Source organism: Chiloscyllium plagiosum, unplaced genomic scaffold (assembly GCF_037043375.1).
Source record: "Chiloscyllium plagiosum isolate Xiang-an unplaced genomic scaffold, Cpla_swu_hap1 HiC_scaffold_4, whole genome shotgun sequence".
In the NCBI taxonomy this organism is placed as follows: Eukaryota; Metazoa; Chordata; class Chondrichthyes; order Orectolobiformes; family Hemiscylliidae; genus Chiloscyllium; species Chiloscyllium plagiosum.
In genome coordinates, this window is record NW_028270142.1 from 91,585,914 (window position 1) to 91,605,543 (window position 19,630).

Below are 19,630 nucleotides of genomic sequence, written 5' to 3' on the forward strand. Positions count from 1 at the left end.
TCATCTCTAAAATTTTTATTGACTTTTAAAGGTAAAATCTTGGAGAGATGGAGTAAGTGTTCAACTATTAAACATGGTATTCAAGTAATACTCTGATTCTCAATGTGCAATGCATTTCAGAGCCAGGATCCCAGGTTCGATTCCAGCCTCAGGTGACTGTTTGTGTGGAGTTTGCACATTCTTCCTGTGGTTTGCATGGGTTTCCTCCAGGTGCTCCGGTTTCCTCCCACAGTCCAAAGATGTGCAGATCAGGTGAATTGGCCATGCTAAATTGCCCCATAATGTTAGGTCAATTAGTCAGAGGGAAATGGGTCTGGGTGGGTTACTCTTCAGAGGGTCAGTGTGGACTGGTTGGGCCGAAGGGCCTGATTCCACACTGTAGGGAATCTAATCTATAAGTAAGTTATTAAAATACATGAGCTAGTGTGTTTCTATATTACAATTGTAAGCCTCTAATATAACCATGTGAAAGCATGCACCAGGAGAATTGTTGGGAAAATTTTCAATCCATCTTCATCAGTTGCAATTGTTCACCATTCCTGTTTCAGGTAATATACCAATCAATGTCCTTTATTCATTCTGCAAAAGGTAAAGAAGTAATTACAAATACTGGACACTCTGCAGCCTTCTGTTCTTAATAAAGAATTCAGGAATCATATCTTGGCACTCTGCAGGTCATTGGTCTGAACAATGAGCTGAGATGCATCTTTTTTTATCCTTTGTAGCAAGGTGTGCTTGTGATGCAAGTTTGTAACAGACTTGGGAGACAGACTGATAGCTGGATTAGAGACCTGCCTTGAAAACACAATGCTAATCTTTGTTTCTCTTTACCTTAACACTGTTATAAACCTTATGTTTTTAATCCTTATACCAATAAGTTTCTTATATTCAGACCTTGCAGTGTTCTATAAACTGTGTGAGGGAAGGGCTCATGCCCAAAACGTCGATTCTCCTCCTCCTTGGATGCTGCCTGACCTGCTGCGCTTTTCCAGCAACACATTTTCAGCTCTGATCTCTAACATCTGCAGTCCTCACTTTCTCCTTGGGGATTGATAAGGTCAGGAAATAGTTTGAGAGCAAAATATTGGATTGAGGGGTGGGTATTCTGGAACAGATTTCGACAAGCTGAGAACAGGGAATAGCAGATGAAAAATTATGAATTGAATTGAATTAGCTTTGTTGTCACACATACTCAAATGTTTACAGTGAAAAGTCTATAAGGTGCCACTTAAAGCTCCATCTTATGTACAGAGGTGCCTAGATACAGCTTCTTCAGTTACAGATTAGTTATTGTGGGAGAAAAACAAACCACTGTGCCTGCCCAGCACTTGCTCACAGAAACCATGTCTGTTCTTAGCCAAACAGAGCCTACCCATAATGCCACCGTCACCTCAACTGGACTACACTCAGCTCAGGAAGTAACAGTGAAATGAGACATTACCTAAACTGTTCCCCCCCCCCCCCCGACTGAAAGAATACACTACCTAGATGATCTGCTAACTGGTTTTCCTACCTCACAATTGTATCACCGCTTCTGAAGCCCCGAGACATTCCCTGTCTCCCCAGGTACTCAATCCCCAAAAAGCCCATGCTGACTAGGTGGCACCAAGATACCTGACAAGAAGGAACACTACCCTAGGGACCTAATGAAGTCAGGATGCTAGTCATTAGCATCCATTTCTGCAGATTAGCTAAACCTCCTGTTACAATTGTTAACTGATGGATACTGCTGGACAAGCAATTATTTTCTATTAACTTTAATCAAAACTGCATTGTCTTGTAATTAACATTTCACTACTGTAACCCTATAAGAACTGTCCATATCTGAAGCTCAGGGAAGAGAATCCTTGACCTAACTGTGCAAAGTGTCAGTTTTGTATCAGCGCAGTCAATTTCTCCTCCCCATAATAGCGTGAGAAATGAACTAGATGTTTGTCAATTTCACAAGCTTTCTTTATGGCCTCAATTTGTAATTGGACAATTCTCCGACAGTTACAGTGCAACAATGTCACCAACACATGGTGCCATCTTAGGTACAGACTATCTAGGTACAATCCTTAGTTACAATATAGAGAAATGAAAAAAACAAGTTACAATATAGCTATACACAGTGTGACCATAGGACGGAAAAAACGGGAAGCAAAGTTAAAAGGCAAACATCACAGTCTGTCTCCGAGGGCTGTCTGCAGCAAATCAGCTCAGGGAGCCTCCATATGGTCTGATCGCTGGCTGGCACTACGCTCTGCACTCGACCACTTTCCTTGCTCCTGCACTGGGCTGTTGGTTCAACTAGTTCAATGTAGCTCACAGTACGATCTCCTCATTATGTCCCTACAATATTCCTAAAGTCTCTTAGCTGGTGCCTGGGAAGGAGTTAACAAATTTCAGGTCATAGGGTCCTTTGTAACTTAAACTGGATGAGGTGGGTTTTTAATGTCAGAATAAAATATTAAAAACAGGTGGAAGGAAATGGGAATATAGAAAGCAGAGCAAGGGATGATTTAGATTGCTCTAGCAAAGACCCATCACAAATCACATATTGAGAAGTTTCATGCTGTGTTGTAAACTTTATATGGTAAATATCATAAATGGTGGTTAGGATAGTGGAAAAGGGATTGCAATTAGTGAGTGGGCCAATGATGTTTTCTTCTTCCTTCATCATAATCATCATTATCCTTACACTCGAGTTGAGAGAAAACATCCCCAGTTCCTCATTCTCCCCTTAAATGTGTATTGACCTGCTCATGAAAGTAGAGCTGAAATTAAAAGTGGTTGAAACATCATGCAGGTCAGGCAGCATCCAAGGAACAGGAGAATTGACGTTTCGGGCGTAAACCCTTCTTCAGGCTTATGCCCGAAACGTCGATTCTCCTGTTCCTTGGATGCTGCCTGACCCGCTGCGCTTTTCCAGCAACACATTTTCAGCTATGATCTCCAGCATCTGCAGTCCTCACTTTCTCCCTGAAACATCATGCACTCAGGGTCAGTAAAAATGGGTGAAAGGTGCTGTTCTTTGGTGCTTCAGAGAAATTCCCTGTTACTAAACTGGCACCAGCAGGATGCCATTGAGCTCACCATTCCTCATGGTAGAAGACAAGTAGTGCTCAAGAACTCCGCTCAACTAGCAGTTGAGGCGAGAGTGTCAAAGAACACGGGGGAGGTGTAATGATGTGGAAGCACAACATTTTTTGATTGGAGGAAGTGGTTTTTTATGGTTCTGTGTTAAAACTAAGATGGGAGAGGTGTGCTGTCTTTTGTTAGTCCATTACTCCATGGGTTTAGTCCAACCTAAACTTAATTGTTTTATTCAGCTCCCACTATGGCCAATATTAGGATAATCATGACAAAAGGACATTTAGGTTTTACATTGGATTCACCACACATGTGCTTCTCTTCATTTGATTTAAATTTTTAAAAAAAATCAATTTGCTGTGGAAAATCCCATGAAGTTGCAGAATTAGTGAACACATAGTTAGTATATAGAAAAGATAAATATTTACTTGGCTATAGAACCCCAAACACACAAAAAACCCAAATCAGAAAAAGAGGTAAAAACCAGATTTTCCTCTCTAAAGATTCACTTTGAGGAAAATACTTCTGGCTAATAAGCCTTAATTCTTGAAGACCATAAAAATGGTGTGATGTGTTCAACTGGCTGTCAGTCTGGCAGATGTAGCCAGGTGTCACCAATATAGGCCGATGTCTCTTTGGCAGATTAACCTTGCTCAGGAGACAATATTGAGAAGACTTTGAGTTAGTGTTTAAAAGGACAATCACGTTTTACATTGGATTCACCACAACAAGAAACACAAGCTGAGCAGCTTCTTTCTTCTAGCAAGTTTCCTCAACTGAAATCCAAAACCATCTGGAACTTGGCAAAACACAGTTTAAACAGAACAGTTATAAAGCCCAGTCATTTAATAAATCAGGTGTTTTCCTAGAAGTGAATTACAACAACTGGGAGTTATAATTATCTAGAACCGTCTGATTTTCAAGGAATGCCTTGTTAAGAACTGTCTTTTCATTGACTTCGGAAAAATATTCTAGGTATCTCCACAAATGTTTAAACTCAAAAATGATTAAATATGATACCATTGTAACTCTAAGTAGTTCCTGTGAGGAATGCTAGGTACAATAGTGCAAATTGGAACCAGCCTTAAATAGCAAGCAGTGGCAATGGTTTTTTGGTGAAATTGTTTCTCTCAGAGGGTGAAGAATGTGCTCGTAATCAGTGTGAGAAAGAAAAGAAGGATATGCTCGGATGTGTTTTCTTGTTAGCATTAAACTTTTTGCAATATTGCTTTGCAGTCCTACTGGTGAAATATTTTGCATTCTGCAGTCTGTGCCATTTCGTTTTGAGCAGCACAGTGACACTAATTGTAACCCTGTTGTTTTGGGAGCTTGGTGACATCCACACCCAAGTGTTTCTGCTTCTTCATTCCAACTTTCTTAAGAATAGATTTGATGGTCTTAGTCAGTGAGGTTCGGTGAGTTTCCTGTCTGGCTTAGTACTATGCCAGCTGTCTTCTGGGTCCAGATGGTGATTGTATTTCTGGATAAGTTTAATAAAAGGCAAAGGGAAGTTATTAGACAATGGAAAGAAGTAGGCAAACCCTTTTGCTTCTATAGAACTAACGAAATATCATTGATCTGAAACATGAACTCATGTTTACAGTCTTCCTACACATTGTCTGACCTGCTGGGTATTCTCAACAATTTAATGTTGTTTCAGATTTCAGAATCTGCAGTATTTTGCTTTTGTGTTACTATTCCTCCTTCAACTGTTTGTCATCCCAGTCACGTAAAAATACAGCTGAACTGTCTTTTTGAAAAATGCTGGAAATCAGAAATGAAAACAGAAATTGCAGGAAGAGAAAACATAGCACACCTGGCAACACCAGTGGAGAGAAAGCAGAGTTAAAGTTTCAGGTCCAGTGACCCTTCTTTAGAATACATTCTGTGGCTCATTGGCAGGCTCAGATTTTATTGAAATGGGTAAAACTCATAGGTAAATGGGTGTAACTCATTTTGAGGTCATTCTAGATTTGGAAGGACATTGCTGGCAGAGCTACTTGTGAATTTGTTGGAATTGATTTTGCAGGGTGTTGGGGCCAACTGTGCCTCAGCAAGTTTGCATTTAATGAGCAGCAGGCAAAGCTTCTGTCCCTTTAAGGGATGAAGGTCTCACCCCTAAGAGTGTTTGACCAATCAATGGACCAGGAGCTCTTCAGTGCCACTGCCACCAGGAGCATTGCTGTGATTCTAAGAATCAAATCAATGTAATAGGTTTAAGAATAAAACAGAATGATCTTCCTGGCATTCACATAGACACCATATACAGTACAACATAACCAACCCAGCCCTGCAAAGTCAACCTCAATAAATTCTGGAGACTTATGTCAAAATTGAAAGAGCTTTTCAACTGACTATGTCAGGCTTGATTAGTCTTACTCATATACACATTCCTCTCAACTAATTTTCCAGGCACCTCTAACACCATGCCTGTTCCATCAACAGGGCAGACCCTAAGAGCTGCCACAATATTCGCAATTAGGAGGTGACACAATTCCTCAAAGAGGTATTTCCCACACGGCAAAGAGTCCACCTTCTGCTAGGAATATGCCAGCAAGATTTGGAATGTGCCTGGTATACCGCCCCTCACATCCTACCCAACCTTTCTCAACTGCCTCCCAGCATGTTCCCCGGGGCCTTGTAAAATCCAAGCTGTTACTGTGGGAGTCTGTAAGCACATTCGTACTCTGGCTTAACTTATTCATAAGCTCTTCAGCTGCTGAAACTAAAGAAGAAACTCCTAACTGCACACAATAGAATATAAATTCAACCCAGATGACACCTATATCCTTAGTGCTGCTCATATTCCTGCTTCCTTTCAAGGGCTGGATGGTTACTGGGAAATAAGAGCCCCCCTCTGCAACCATGGCTGATGACTCCATTATAAAAACTCCTAAATGAAACTGAATGTACATATAACATAGCCCACGCTTTCACCAGCGTCATCATGGAACAGGTAGGCCTTCTGAAGGTGAGGGTCTGGTGTTTGGATCCATGGGGTTTTGCAATAAATTCCAGAAAGATTATGCTGTATAATCCTGGCATGTTGTGGCAGGCAAAGAAAGAAGTAATGGATGTTGAAGGGCTGGGAGGGCAGCAGTCTACAATTAGTCGAGAGTGTGGTGCTGGAAAAGCACAGCAGGTCAGGCAGCATCCGAAGTGCAGGAGAATTGATGTTTCGGGCATCAGTCCTTCATCAGGAATGAGGCTCCCCTTTATATTCCAGCAGAGCTCAGAGATAAGTGGGAAGAGGGTGGCGCTGGGGGGAAGGTAGTTGGAAATGTGATAGGTAGATGAGGGTGGGGGTGAAAGTGATAGGTCGGAGAGGAGGGTGAAGTGGATATTTGGGAAGGAAGATGGACAGGTCAAGAAGGTGGTCAAGAGTCTGTGTTTGGTAAGATGAGGACATTGTGAGGGAGGAACATTACCTCCACTATGATATAGCTCATTGGAGCTAAATAGGACTTAGCTGTTGGAACTCGGTGTTAATTAAGTGCAATGATCACTCATTGACTGTAAATTTATTTATTTATGTTTGGAAGTTAAGTGTTTATTTTTTCTTTTAGCTGTTCTTCAGTAAAGATTAACATTTTCAGCATGTGATGGTCTCCACTTTGAAGAATGACAAGATAGGTGTTAGGAAAAGATTAGCACCCTCTGATTGAGGATTCTAATTTGTAATGCACTAACGATGGGTGGCCTACATAGCTTGGTTGGTGTAGCTATAGTTACAATTACTGTCAATCAGTAAATATTAATACATTTTCAATTGTGAGTTTATATTTGGAATGGAGTCTGTCACCTATGCCAGCCATGTGTCCTCAGAGCTTTTCATTAAACTTCCCTCCCACTATGTGCATTGTGTAAGGTGGTTCATGGCTGATAGTCCTAGTACACAGGTGGGCTTTTAAGAAATGGATCTTCCAGAAATCCTGGAAGTCCAAGCAATGACAAGTAAATCTGCAACTGGCAAGCACGTAACAGCGCAGGAGCAGTGCCATACAGGCATGTTGCATACATGAGGGGTGCCTAGTAAATTGAATGATGGTTCATTTTTTTCCTAAGAGGGGAGGTATTCTGAAGATGTGGGTGTACTGTACCTTTAAGAGAGCTAAAAGCAGATTCAAGATGGTGGCAGTCTGAACAGTCTGCTGTGTTGGGCTCTGTGCCATACCTAAGACAAGGTGGGTGCCCCCGCCCCATTAGCCACCCCTGAGGACAGTGTGTAATATAATGTAAGTAGAATACCTAGAGCACTTTTAAATTCAGATTTTACAGATTTGGAGCTGAAATGAAGACACCCAAGTGAAAGGGAGCAAAGGGTGCGCAGCAGACAAGGCACTCCTTTACTATGTTGGGCACACCCGCAGTCGTTACCTCAACTCCCATGGCAGCGCCCTTAAGTTCAGTGGAGCAACAGCATTTGCTCATGGAGTTTGCAAAACTCTGTGAACAAATAGAGGGAGCGCTGGAATCAATTACAGCCATGCCGACAAAGCATGAACAGGAGATCCGGGCTTTGAATCAGCACGCAGAAGCGGTGGAACAGAGGACCGCGGCCTTGGAGGCTGCGGCAGAGAGCTCCCGAGGGGGCGTGTCCAAATCTTGGAAGGCCAGGTTCAGGCCCTGCAGGATCAAGTAGACAAACTTGAAAATCAAGGTCGGAGAAAAAAATCTTCGGATCGTGGGCTTACCTGACTGTGAAGAAGGTAAAGACATTGCTGATTTTCTCAAGAAATGACTTCCGGAGTTGTCGGGCCGGGTGAGTGTCGAGCAGGCCTACCAGATCACGGGCCGGCTCAGCGCCTCCTAGTGCGACTCCAGCATTATAAGGAAAAGTATTTAATAATAGAAACAGCCAGAAGACTGGGAGGAGATCCACAGGCTAGGCTTATAAAGGATCGAGGATAATGTTTTTCTTGACTTTTCTGGGACCATAATTAAGAAAAGGAAGGCTTTTGGTGATGTAAAGATAATAACCTGAGAGATTTAAATGTTCAATATTCTCTGAGGTACCTGGCAGTGCTCTGTTTCAGTTGTGGGGGAACTATCTACAACTTGGACTTGGCGGAAAAAGTAAAAGAATTTTTGAACTCTCTGAAATGATAGACTTTGGTCGAGGGGCAAGGAGGAAAAGATGCGTGCGGACAATGGCATAATATAATTTTTTTATCTTCCCTCTCTTTGTTCCCTTCCTTTTGGGGTCTCAGGCATTATAGGCTTGGTGTAAAATCTGATGTGTTTTCTTTTATATCTGTTTGGTGGTTATTAGCTATTCTATTGTTCTGTTTTGCTGGATGAGGTGTGGTTACTCCTTTGATGTAAAGATGTGTAGGGTTGAGACGAGGAGGGGGCGGGGTGATCATCCATTGTTAACTTGCAGGAGTGTAAATAATATGTTTGGGGTGTGGCCTTAACTGGAAGGTGCTAAGATGGTTGTGAGGTTGGGAATGAATGCCCCCTATGGACAAGGGGGGAAGATCTCTGGAGATTTGTGTTGTTTGTGTTTATTTGTTTAAGTTAGGAGTACAGGTTAGTTTTTTAGTTTTAGTAGTTTTGGTAGTGTTTGTAGGAATAGTCTTTAGAATTTGATAAAGTCTTTTTTTCTTCACTCGTCACACATTGATTGGGCTTCTTCCTCTTGGGGGACTGCGGGCTGTAGTGTGTGGTCATGGTTAGCAATCTGTTCAGGAGGTGCACCTGGAATATAAAGGGGAACAACTCCCCCATTAAAAGGAAAAAGGTGCTTTCAAATCTTAAGAAGGAAACGGTTGACATCGTGCTATGGCAAGAGACACATTTGACTGATGGGGAACATCTGAAGTTACAGCAGGTGGACACGATAGCTCCAAAAGCAGAGGAGTGGCCATACTGGTACAAAAGAACCTCCCATTTCAGGTGACAGATCAAATCAAGGATGAGTATGGATGGTCCATCATTCTCAAGGTGCTAATACACAGAGAAGAGTATGTCATCGTTAACGTTTACTGTCCCTGGCGCACCTCTCAAATGTTTAGTTGCTGCACTCTCTAAGTTAATGGCTCTTGGAGTGTGCTGTACAGTTATAGGGGGAGACTTTAATTGTCTCATGGACCCTGGGGTAGACAGGATGCCCAGACGGCTGTTGGGTTCACCTCAGCAGTCTAGACAATTAGTGGATTTGTGTGAGGAGCTAGGGTGAGTGGATGTGTGGAGGTACCTCCCACCCAAATGGGAGGGACTTTACCTTCTACTTCAACCCGCACAAGTGCCACACAAGAATTGATATCTTCTTTGTTCCTTTGGTTTGTTTGGACGGTGTTGGCCTGCAGAATTGGGAGCATAACTATTTCCAACCATGTGGCAGTATATTTAAATGTTAAGACCAAAGATAGTGGAGTAGGCATGTCGCATGGATCCTTTTCTGTTGAAGGATGACAACTTGGTTCAGTATATCACAAGGGAATTCAGGGCTTTTTGGGACATCAATCAAGATACAGCCAGTAATCCACAGTGCTCTGGGAGACCACTAAAGCATTCTTAAGGGTATGATTATTTCATACACAGCAACGAGAAGGTGACAGAGAGGAGAGCAGCAGCGGATGCTTGACACCAGACCATCCGTGGTCAAATTGCAATGGGCTGCTCTGGACTCAGTGCTCACACAAGTGGCGAAGAGAGGGGTCTCCTTTGCAAAGCAAAGGCTGTTTGAATATGGGGATAAGCCAGGGATATTCCTGGTTTACCTGGCTAGGAAGAGAGTGTTCCACAGTCCATTGTGTTTATCAGGGAGAGAACTGGCAATGTTACTCATGAACTAAGAAGATCAATGCCAGATTCCGGGAGTTCTATGCAGAGTTATACAGGCTGGAGGGCTGTGGGGAAAGGAGAAGTGAGAATGGGATCCTTTTTTTGAAAACTTGTACCCTCCCAGTATAAATGCAGATCCGGCCTCCCTTTTAAATGAAGCTCTGATAGTACAGGACATGCAGGAGATGGTAAGGCAGCTCCAAAGTAGTAAGGCACCTGGTCCAGATGGGTTCCTAAGTGAATTTTACAAGGACTTCATACACATATTATCTGAACCACTGCTGGAGATGTATAGTCATTCATATAGCCAGGATTGCCTTCTGCCCTCTTTTAGGGAGGCTGATATTTCCCTTATCTTAAAGAAGGGGAAAGACCCTGAGGGACCCCATGGGCGGCACGGTGGCACAGTGGATAGCACTGCTGCCTCACAGCGCCAGAGACCCGGGTTCAATTCCCACCTCAGGCGACTGACTGTGTGGAGTTTGCACGTTCTCCCCGTGTCTGCGTGGGTTTCCTCCAGGTGCTCCAGTTTCCTCCCACAGTCCAAAGATGTGCAGGTCAGGTGAATTGGCCATGCTAAATTGCCCATAGTGTTAGGTAAAGGGTAAATGTAGGGGTATGGGTGGGTTGCGCTTCGGCGGGGCGGTGTGGACTTGTTGGGCCGAAGGGCCTGTTTCCACACTGTAAGTAATCTAATCTAATCTAAAAAAAAATCTCTCTCTATGAGGACAACGTCCTTCCGTTTTTGGCTAATCATGAAAATTCCATACCCCGGTTAATAAAAAAAAATTAAATTATTCAGTAGCTTTTTGGGATACAGGATAAATTTCACAAAATTGGAAGTCATGGCCATGGAGGGATTGGTGGAAGTACCGAAGCTGGAAGACGGAATGGAATTTGCTTTTAGGTGGTCACAGAAAGGTTTACTCTAGCTGGAAATTTTTATTACCCCTTACTTCTGGCAGCTGTACGGAGCTAGCTTTGTGCAGCTGTTTAAGAGAATAAAGCAGGACTTGCAGCAATGGGAAGGACTGCCCATATCACAGCTAGGCCATATAGCCTTGATTGAAATGAATGTTCTTCCTTGGTTGTTATATCCTATGAGGATTCTCCCGTTGTTATTACCCAAGCAGGTGATGCGGAGGTTTGCAGGATGGCTTGGATAATTTATTTGGTGCCATAGGCACCAAGTTGCAACCAATTTACCAATTTACCAAGTTGCAATTTTCGCAGGATATGTGGGGGTGGACATCCCAGATCTGAAGAGACACCCAAACATGCACCTTGCTATCATATATAGGCGAATGGGTGCGAAATGACTCGAAGTCAATATGGCTTGATGTTGAGACTCGCAGATAAACTTACTGTTCATGCATAAGAGCACTGTGAGAGTCTGATCATCATAAATATGGAGAAAACCTGGAGGATAATGAGGCAGAGTGAGAGCAATTTGCTTAAGACTTCGCCGTTCACCCCATTAGTGGGACCCCCAGGATTTAGATTGGGATCAACGGACTCTGGCTTCAGAGCATGGGAGGGTAAAGGAATCTCTTGTCTGGGAGATCTATTTGAGGGAAAGTTCTTGATGTCTTTCAGCCAATTAGGTCAGAAGTACGGAATCCTTACTAGGGACCTTTTCCGATATTTCCAAGTTAGGGATTATATACATAAGAAAACCACACTCTTGACTCAGCCCTACAAGTCAGATATTGAACATAGAATGCTCTTTCAGTTAGTACCATATACCATCTGCAGAGAGGGAATGCCTTTGGGAATATGGAGCAATTCCATGAGATTTGGAGTCAGGAGTTAAGGGAAGAAATTATATCAGAAACATGGGAGGATATATGGGGGAATGTAAAGAAAATTCCAAAATGCAATAAGGCACAAGTGATGCAATTGAACATCCTCCACAGGGCCCATATGGCACCAGAGAGATTAGTAAAGTTTAAGAAAGGATCTTCCCTGAAATGTCCCAAATGTAAAAACAGTATTGGCACCCTTACACATTGCTTTGGGTCCTGTTACAAGATACTGGAGGACCATAGTGAATGAGTAGGAGAGTATCCTGGGAGTGAAAGTTAGGGGGGATCCGGTGTCCTTCCTGTTTGGACTACCGAATCCTTGGTTGAGCGCAGGAAGAGGTTATTCAATATCCTGACACACTGTGCGAGGAAGAACATCCTAATGGATTGGATATCAGAAAAGCCTCCAGGTCTTGCAAGGTGGCAAAGACTTGTGATGGAGCACATTCCTCAAGATTGCCTGACAAGTATGGTGCACCATGGAACAGAGCAATTTTATAAGATCTGGTAGCCCTTTCTAAATCATATAAACATGGATCTGTTGGTGATACTGATTATATAGCCACGAGGGCCACACATGGTGGTCCGGGGACCTAGGGTGGGAGAAAGAGGAGAGGAAGGCGGAGTAAATACGCGTATAATAACTGTTGCTCCTATGGATGGGAACCTTGATGGAGGTGCAGAGAGTGGAGTAGTGTAATGTAGTACAATGTAGTGTAATTTAACTTTAGTGGATTGTAATTTAATTTGATGTTATTTTATTTAATTTGAGTTTATGCTAATTTGGGTTAAATAAAGTAAATATGAAATGACTGTATCTTGAACAATAGTAGACAGTTTATTGTCAATGTTACTGTAAAATAATATAATAGTATGATATCATTTCTACTTTTATGTACGTTTGTACTTTTATGACAATTTTTGGGTTTTTTTGTAAAAGAGTGAATATTTTTTCAAAATAAATAAAAAAGAGTTAAAAGCTAGCAGTGACAGCACCCAAGTGTTCTCAATAAGAGACAATGTAACATTTGGTTCAGGACAGATAGCACTAGCTGAGTTGCTATGAGACAACAAAGCAAATTTGAATTTCGCCAACCAGTTTAAATGATTCCCTGAAAATATCAAATTCTAATCAAGTTTGAGCTGAGTATATTGAGAATTTTAAAAGCCAATGACACAATCCCATGCTTGGGGGGGGGGAGGGGTGTACAAGACCAGGGAAAATTGAACAGTTGAGAGGAGAACTGCCAAGCCAATGACATCTGCACACTGCCCAGAAAATAGCTATCTTAAAGCTACCTTTATCGATTAGTAACCTGTGAAGCAGAATCTCCAAGAAGAAAAGATGACAGGAATACAGAGAAAACTGAAAGCTGCCTGGTTTTGAGATAAGAAGTTTTGTTTGTAAATCTTAATTGGGGGTTTCATTGGACTAGTATTATAGAAGGGGAGGGTAAAAGATAGGTTAGAGGAAAGAGTTGTAAATAGTTGTTAGTTAATTATTCTCTATTATATTTTAAGAAATAAAGTTGTTAATTTTGACTTTAAATTGTCTTGGCCTCTCGAATTTTCACAGATTACTGCATGGGATTAATCTTCTCTGTGTTGCTGTTTTAAATTAAGCAGGAGCGTTTACCCTGTGTCGTAACGGTTAAAAATCCTCAAAATTGAAGCTTAATCAATTTTTGGTGAAATTCAGCCCAAGAAGTTCAATAAAATGTGATTCTTAAAACCTCTCATATGGAATGATTAAAACTTGATATGATTTGTCCTGCCTGTAAATATAAGAAATTTCTTCAATTCTGCTTTTACTCCATTAGGTGGCAGTCTATGCCATGAAATTCAATTTGTGTAAAAAGGTCACAGCCCAAATCTTTCAATCTGTGTCAGATTTTGTATTTCTGACCCAAATTAGATGTATGGTGCTGGAGTTTGTGTCTTTGGCTAATATCTGTTTTGTCACATTTAGTAGAGGGTTCCTTTCCATGAGGCCAAGCAGATCTTTGCACTAACACCTTCTCAAACTGTCTCATTCACTTCCTACAGCGTCCCATGAGGCCCCTCTTAGCCTAGCCCCATTCTTCCACTCACTCTACCTTGAACAACTCACCATTGTATTAGATGCCAGAGTAGACCAGCAGCCCTGTGCCCATGCCATCTTTAAAAGGCCTACATACACCTAAACAAACACTGTCAGTCCAGGGTTGGCATGTTCACTCTCTCGCATTTGACCTAGATATGGTAGGGACATTTGGTGCCACACTTTACTGGTAGGGACCTGAAGGCCCTGGTGGACAGGGTGGTGCAGAAACAAGATTAGAGTGATGCTAGAAAAGCATAACAGGTTACGCAGCATCCGAGGAGCAGGAAAAATCGATGATGAAGGAATCCTAATTAAGGGATTTTGTGTAAAACATCAATTTTTCCTGCTCCTAGGATGCTGCCTGACATGCTGTGCTTTTCCAGCACCACTCTAATCTTGACTCTGATCTCCAGCATTTACAGTACCCACTTCCACCTGACGCAGAAACAGCAAGTACTCTTCCCCCAGGAACAGCATTGGAGCCATGACACCAGAACATGCCAGCTTGGGCCAAGCCTGCCACTGGGTCCAGTCAATCTCGGCCATTTGGAGGAATGCCCTGCATTGTAGGAAGCAGGTCTGCCAGCATAAGTGCCACCATCGTCCCTCTGAACCTCACACTCACTACTTCTGTACTGTAGTCACTTCCTACAAAAGTTTATGCTCTACCATTCTCACTAACTGCCTGCAACATTGACTGGGACAACACATCTATCCTGGGACAGGCTAAGCAAAGACATAACAGAGAATTCCTAGAGGCCTAGCACTCCAACCACAGCACCATAACCAAACACATAGATCTAGATACCATCTATCAACCCCTCAGAAAACGAACAGGAAATGACATCACCACAAACCCCAGGAACCCCATCCAGGACAAACTTATAAATAGAAAGCAGGAGACAATAGCTTCACTTCACTTGGAGGTCACCATTGATGATGTTACCTCGCCAGGTAATGAGACGTCTGGATATCAAACCAATGAGCAAACCTACACCCTAAACCTCAACCTGAGCTACAAACCTTCACTGACTGTTGATCCTTTGGAAAGTTTGGATAATTGAAATAGATAATAAAGAGATGGCAGCTGTATTGAACAGTACTTTGTATCAGTTTCATTATAGAGGATACAACAAACATTTCAGAAGCAGCTATAAAAAAAGGAAATGGGATGAAGGAACTCAGGAAAATCACAATCACCAGAGAAGTCATACAGAGGAAGTAGTTGGAGTGTAAACTGACAAGTGCCCAGGTACTGATGGACTTATCTCTAGTGTCTCTAAAGAAGTGGTTCGCGAGGTAGTTGATGCATTGATTTTAATTTTCAAAAACTCCCTCATTTCAGAGAAGATCCCATTAGATTGGAAGATGGCAAATGTAATTCCTTTATTCAAATGGGGACAGAGATAGAAAACAGCCCAGAAGAAATTGCTAGAAATGAGGCTGTGAGCCGAGGGGCGGTGAGATAAATGGGAGGGCGGTGGGGCTGGGGGGAAGGTAGCTGAGAGCGCAATAGGTGGATAGAGGTGGGAGTAATGGTGAGAGGTTGGAGAGGAGGGTGGAGCAGATAGGTGGGAAGAAAGATGGACAGGTCATGAGGGGGATGCTGCGTTGGAAGGTTGGAAATGGGACAATTTGGGGGGAGGGGAAATGAGGAAATTGGTGAAGTCCACATTGATGCCATGGGATCCCGAGGTGGTAAATGAGGCATTCGTCCTACAGGCGTCGGATGGTTAGGGAGTGGCAGTGGAGGAGGCCTAGCACTTGCATGTCCTTGGTAGAGTGGGAGGATGAGTTGAAGTGTTCGGCCACGGGGCAGTGGGGTTGGTTGGTGCAGGTGCCCCGGAGATGTTCTCTGAAGCGCAAGTAGGCATCCTGTCTCTCTAATGTAGAGGAGACCATGTCGGGAGCAACATATACAGTAAATGACGTGTGCAAGTGCAGGTAAAACTCTGATGGATGTGGGAGGCTCCTTTGGGGCCTGGGATAGAGGTTAGGGGAAAGGAGTGTGGCTCAGGTTTTGCAATTCCTGCAGTGGCAGGGGAAGGTACTCGGGGGGGAGGGAGGATGAGTTGGTGGGGGGCATGGACCTGATGAGTGAGTCTCGGAGGGAATGGTCTTTACTCGAAAGCGGATCGGGGTGGGAGGGAAATATATCTCTGGTGGTGGAATCTGTTTGTAGGTGGCGGAAATGGCAGGGGATGATGTGATGCATACGAACGTTGGTGGGGTGGAAGGTGAGGACCAGTGGGGTCCTGTCCTTGTTGCGGTTGGAGGGGTGGGGTTTGAGGGCAGGGGTGCAGGTAGTGGATGAGATGCACTGGAGGGCACCATCAACCACGTGGGAGGGGAAATTGCGGCCTTTAAAGAAGGAGGCCGTCTAGTGTGTTCAGTGGTGGAACAGGTCCTCCTGGGAGCAGATACAGTGGAGGCAGAAGAACTGGGACTAAGGGATAGCATTTTTACAGGAGGCAGGGTGGGAGGAGGTGTAGTCCAGGTAGCTGTGGGAGTCGGTGGGTTTATTGAAGATGGCAGTGTTGAGTCGGTCACCGTTAATGGAGATGGAGAGGTTTGAAAGTTATAGCAGAGCACCTCGATAAGTTCAATCAGGCAGCATCAATGTGGCCTTGTGAAGAGGAAATGATTGATAACCAATCAATTAGATCTCTTAGAGGAAGTATCATAAGCTGCAATCTTGTAGATGCACTGTACACATTTCTTCAGAAATGATTTGATAAAAGGCCATGCCAAAAGTTATTGTTGAAAATAAAAGCTTGAATGCAGGGGTTGACATATTGTCATGGCTAGAAGATTAGCTGGCTAACAGGAAGTAGTGAGTAAGAAACAAATGCCCTTCTGAGGTCTTCCTCACTTTCCCTTCCCCAACTCCAACCTTTTTTCTAATCCCACCTTTTGATTAGATTAGATTACATTACAGTGTGGAAACAGGCCCTTCGACCCAACAAGTTCATACCGACCCGCCGAAGCGCAACCCACCCATACCCCTACATTTACCCCTTACCTAACACTACGGGCAATTTAGCATGGCCAATTCACCTGACCTGCACATCTTTGGACTGTGGGAGGAAACCGGAGCACCCGAAGGAAACCCACGCAGACACAGGGAGAACGTGCAAACTCCACACAGTCAGTCGCCTGAGGCGGGAACTCAACCCGGGTCTCTGGTGCTGTGAGGCAGCAGTGCTAACCACTGTGCCACCATGCCACCCACACGCTTTGTGCCACCGAGCCACTGTGCAGCTTTGTGTTCACTATGCCTTCTAGCCTTCCCTGTGATGCTGAATGACCTGTGTTTGACTAAAGACTTTGTTTAATGTCTTTACACTCCGAACTCAATGAATTTCAGTCATAGAGCCATCGAGATGTACAGCATGGAAACAGACCCTTCGGTCCAACCCGTCCATGCCAACCAGATATCCCAACCCAATCTAGTCCCACATGCCAGCACCCAGCTCTCATCCCTCCAAATCCTTCCTATTCTTATACCCGTCCAAATGCCTTTTAAATGTTGCAATTGTACCAGCCTCCACCACTTCTTCTGGCAGCTCATTCCATACACGTACTACCCTCTTCATAAAGAAGTTGCCCCTTAGGTCTCTTTTATATCTTTCCCCTGTCACCCTAAACCTATACCCACTAGTTCTGGACTCCCCAACCCCAGGGAAAAGACTTTGTCTATTTATCCTATCCATGCCCCTCTCAGCCTCTGACGCTCCAGGGAAAACAGCTCCAGCCTGTTCAGCCTCTCCCTATAGCTCAAATCATCCAACCCTGGCAACATCCTTGTAATTGTTATCTGAATCCTTTCAAGTTTCACAACATCTTTCCAATAATAAGGAGACAAGAATTGCACACAATACTCCAACAGTGGCCTAACCAATGTTCTGTACAGCTGCACCATGACCTCCCAACTCCTGTACTCAATACTCTGACCAATAAAGGAAAGGATACAAAATGCCCTCTTCACTATCCTATCTACCTGCGACTCCACTTTCAGGGAGCATGAACCTGCACTTCAGGGTCTCTTTGTTCAGTAACACTCCCTAGGACCTAACCATTAAGTGTATAAGTCCTGCTAAGATTTGCTTTCCCAAAATGCAGCACCTCGCATTTATCTAAATTAAGCTCCTTCTGCCACTTCTCAGCCCATTGGCCCATCTGATGAAGATCCCGTTGTAATTTCAGGTAACCTTCTTCGCTGGCCACTACACCTCCATTGAGATGCCACTACATTGAAATTTTTTTTTTAAAAAAAGTGCGGAGCGGACCCGGAAGCTGGTGTAGCGCAAGCTTACCTGGGTAGGTTTTCTTCCTTATAAAAGCGCGCAGCTCCAAGGCCTAGGCCTCACTCTCTCAGCGGAGCAGGTAAGGGCTGTTTGGCAGTGGCTGCTTGAAGGCTCGGTGACGTTTGTTTAACGGTTTAAATTTGAAATTTTTTTTTAAAAAAAGAGCGGAGCGGACCTGGAAGCTGGTGTAGCGCAAGCTTACCTGGATAGGTTTTTTTTCCCTATGAAAGCGTGCAGGAGAGGAATCCTGAGGTAGGAATACAGAGGTAGTGCCTCCCACCCGCCTTCCTCCTCTAACCTAATAATAAGACCCGTTGTGGTAAGTAGGTAAGTGCTGCATTTTGCTTGTTCTATTCTTTAGACCTAGTTTTTTTTTAAAAGGTTACTTTTAGAGGGATGGCAGTGAAGGCAGTGCAATGTTCCTCTTGCAACATGTTTGAGGTGAGGGATGCCATGGACGTCCCTGCTGATTACACTTGCAGGAAGTGCACCCATCTCCAGCTCCTCCAAGACCGTGTTAGGGAACTGGAGCTGGAGTTGGATGAACTTAGGATCATCCGGGAGGCAGAGGGGGTCATAGATTGGAGCTTTAGGGAAGTAGTAACTCCAAAGATTGCAGACAGATGGGTGACAGTGAGGGGGACTGGGAGGAAGCAGCCAGTGCAGGGACCCACTGCAGCCTTTCCCCTCAAGAACAGGTATTCCGGGGGGATGACTTACCAGGGGTAAGCAATGAGGTTCAGGCCTCTGGCACGGAGCCTGTCCCCGTTGCTCAGAAGGGAAGGTTGGAGAAGAACAGAGCAATAGTTATTGGGGACTCGATAGTTCGGGGCACAGATAGGCGGTTCTGTGGGGGCGAGAGAGACTCACGTTTGGTAAGTTGTCTCCCAGGTGCAAGGGTACGTGACGTCTCTGATCGTGTTTTCCGGGTCCTTAAGGAGGAGGGGGAGCAGCCCGAAGTCGTGGTCCACATTGGCACCAACGACATAGGTAGGAAGAGGGCTGAGGATGTTAGGCAGGCTTTCAGGGAGCTAGGTTGGAAGCTCAGAGTTAGAACAAACAGAGTTGTTGTCTCTGGTTTGTTACCCGTGCCACGTGATAGAGAGTCGAGGAATAGGGAGAGAGAGCAGTTAAATGCGTGGCTACAGGGATGGTGCAGGAGGGAGGGATTCTGGTATCTGGATAACTGGGGTTCTTTCTGGGGAAGGTGGGACCTCTATAAACAGGATGGTCTACACCTGAACCTGAGGGGCACCAGTATCCTTGGGGGGAGGTTTGCTCGTGCTCTCGGGGGGGGTTTAAACTAACTCTGCAGGGGCATGGGAACCTAGACTGTAGCATTAGGGTGCAGGACCTGGAGTGTAGGGAGGTTAGGAACATGGCATCAATCTCAAAGGAGGGTGCCTGTAAACAGGAAAGTGGCTTGAAGTGTGTATACTACAATGCAAGAAGTATACGAAATAAGGTAGGTGAACTTGCAGCGTGGGTTGGTACCTGGGATTTCGATGTTGTGGCTATTACGGAGACATGGGTAGAACAGGGACAGGATTGGCTGTTGCAGGTTCCAGGGTTTA

At 44.1% G+C, this 19,630-nt stretch overlaps 2 long non-coding RNA genes across 3 annotated transcripts in view; one reads left to right on the forward strand and one right to left on the reverse strand.

The window, feature by feature from the left end:
* Positions 1 to 8,468, reverse strand: LOC148150183 (uncharacterized). The gene is made up of 2 exons (XR_015757003.1): positions 7,767 to 8,468; positions 1 to 579 (listed from the first exon to the last, which is right to left on the reverse strand). It is a non-coding gene; the product is annotated as an uncharacterized LOC148150183 (long non-coding RNA).
* The window catches only part of LOC148150184 (uncharacterized), a 27,540-nt gene continuing 15,146 nt past the window's right edge, over positions 7,237 to 19,630 (forward strand). Inside the window, exons 1-3 of one of the 2 annotated variants that reach the window (XR_015757005.1) lie at positions 7,237 to 7,781; positions 14,863 to 15,001; positions 17,956 to 18,069. This is a non-coding gene — a long non-coding RNA (uncharacterized LOC148150184). The remainder of the gene's footprint in view (positions 7,782 to 14,862; positions 15,002 to 17,955; positions 18,070 to 19,630) is intronic. The other variant, XR_015757004.1, reaches the window with a different exon arrangement.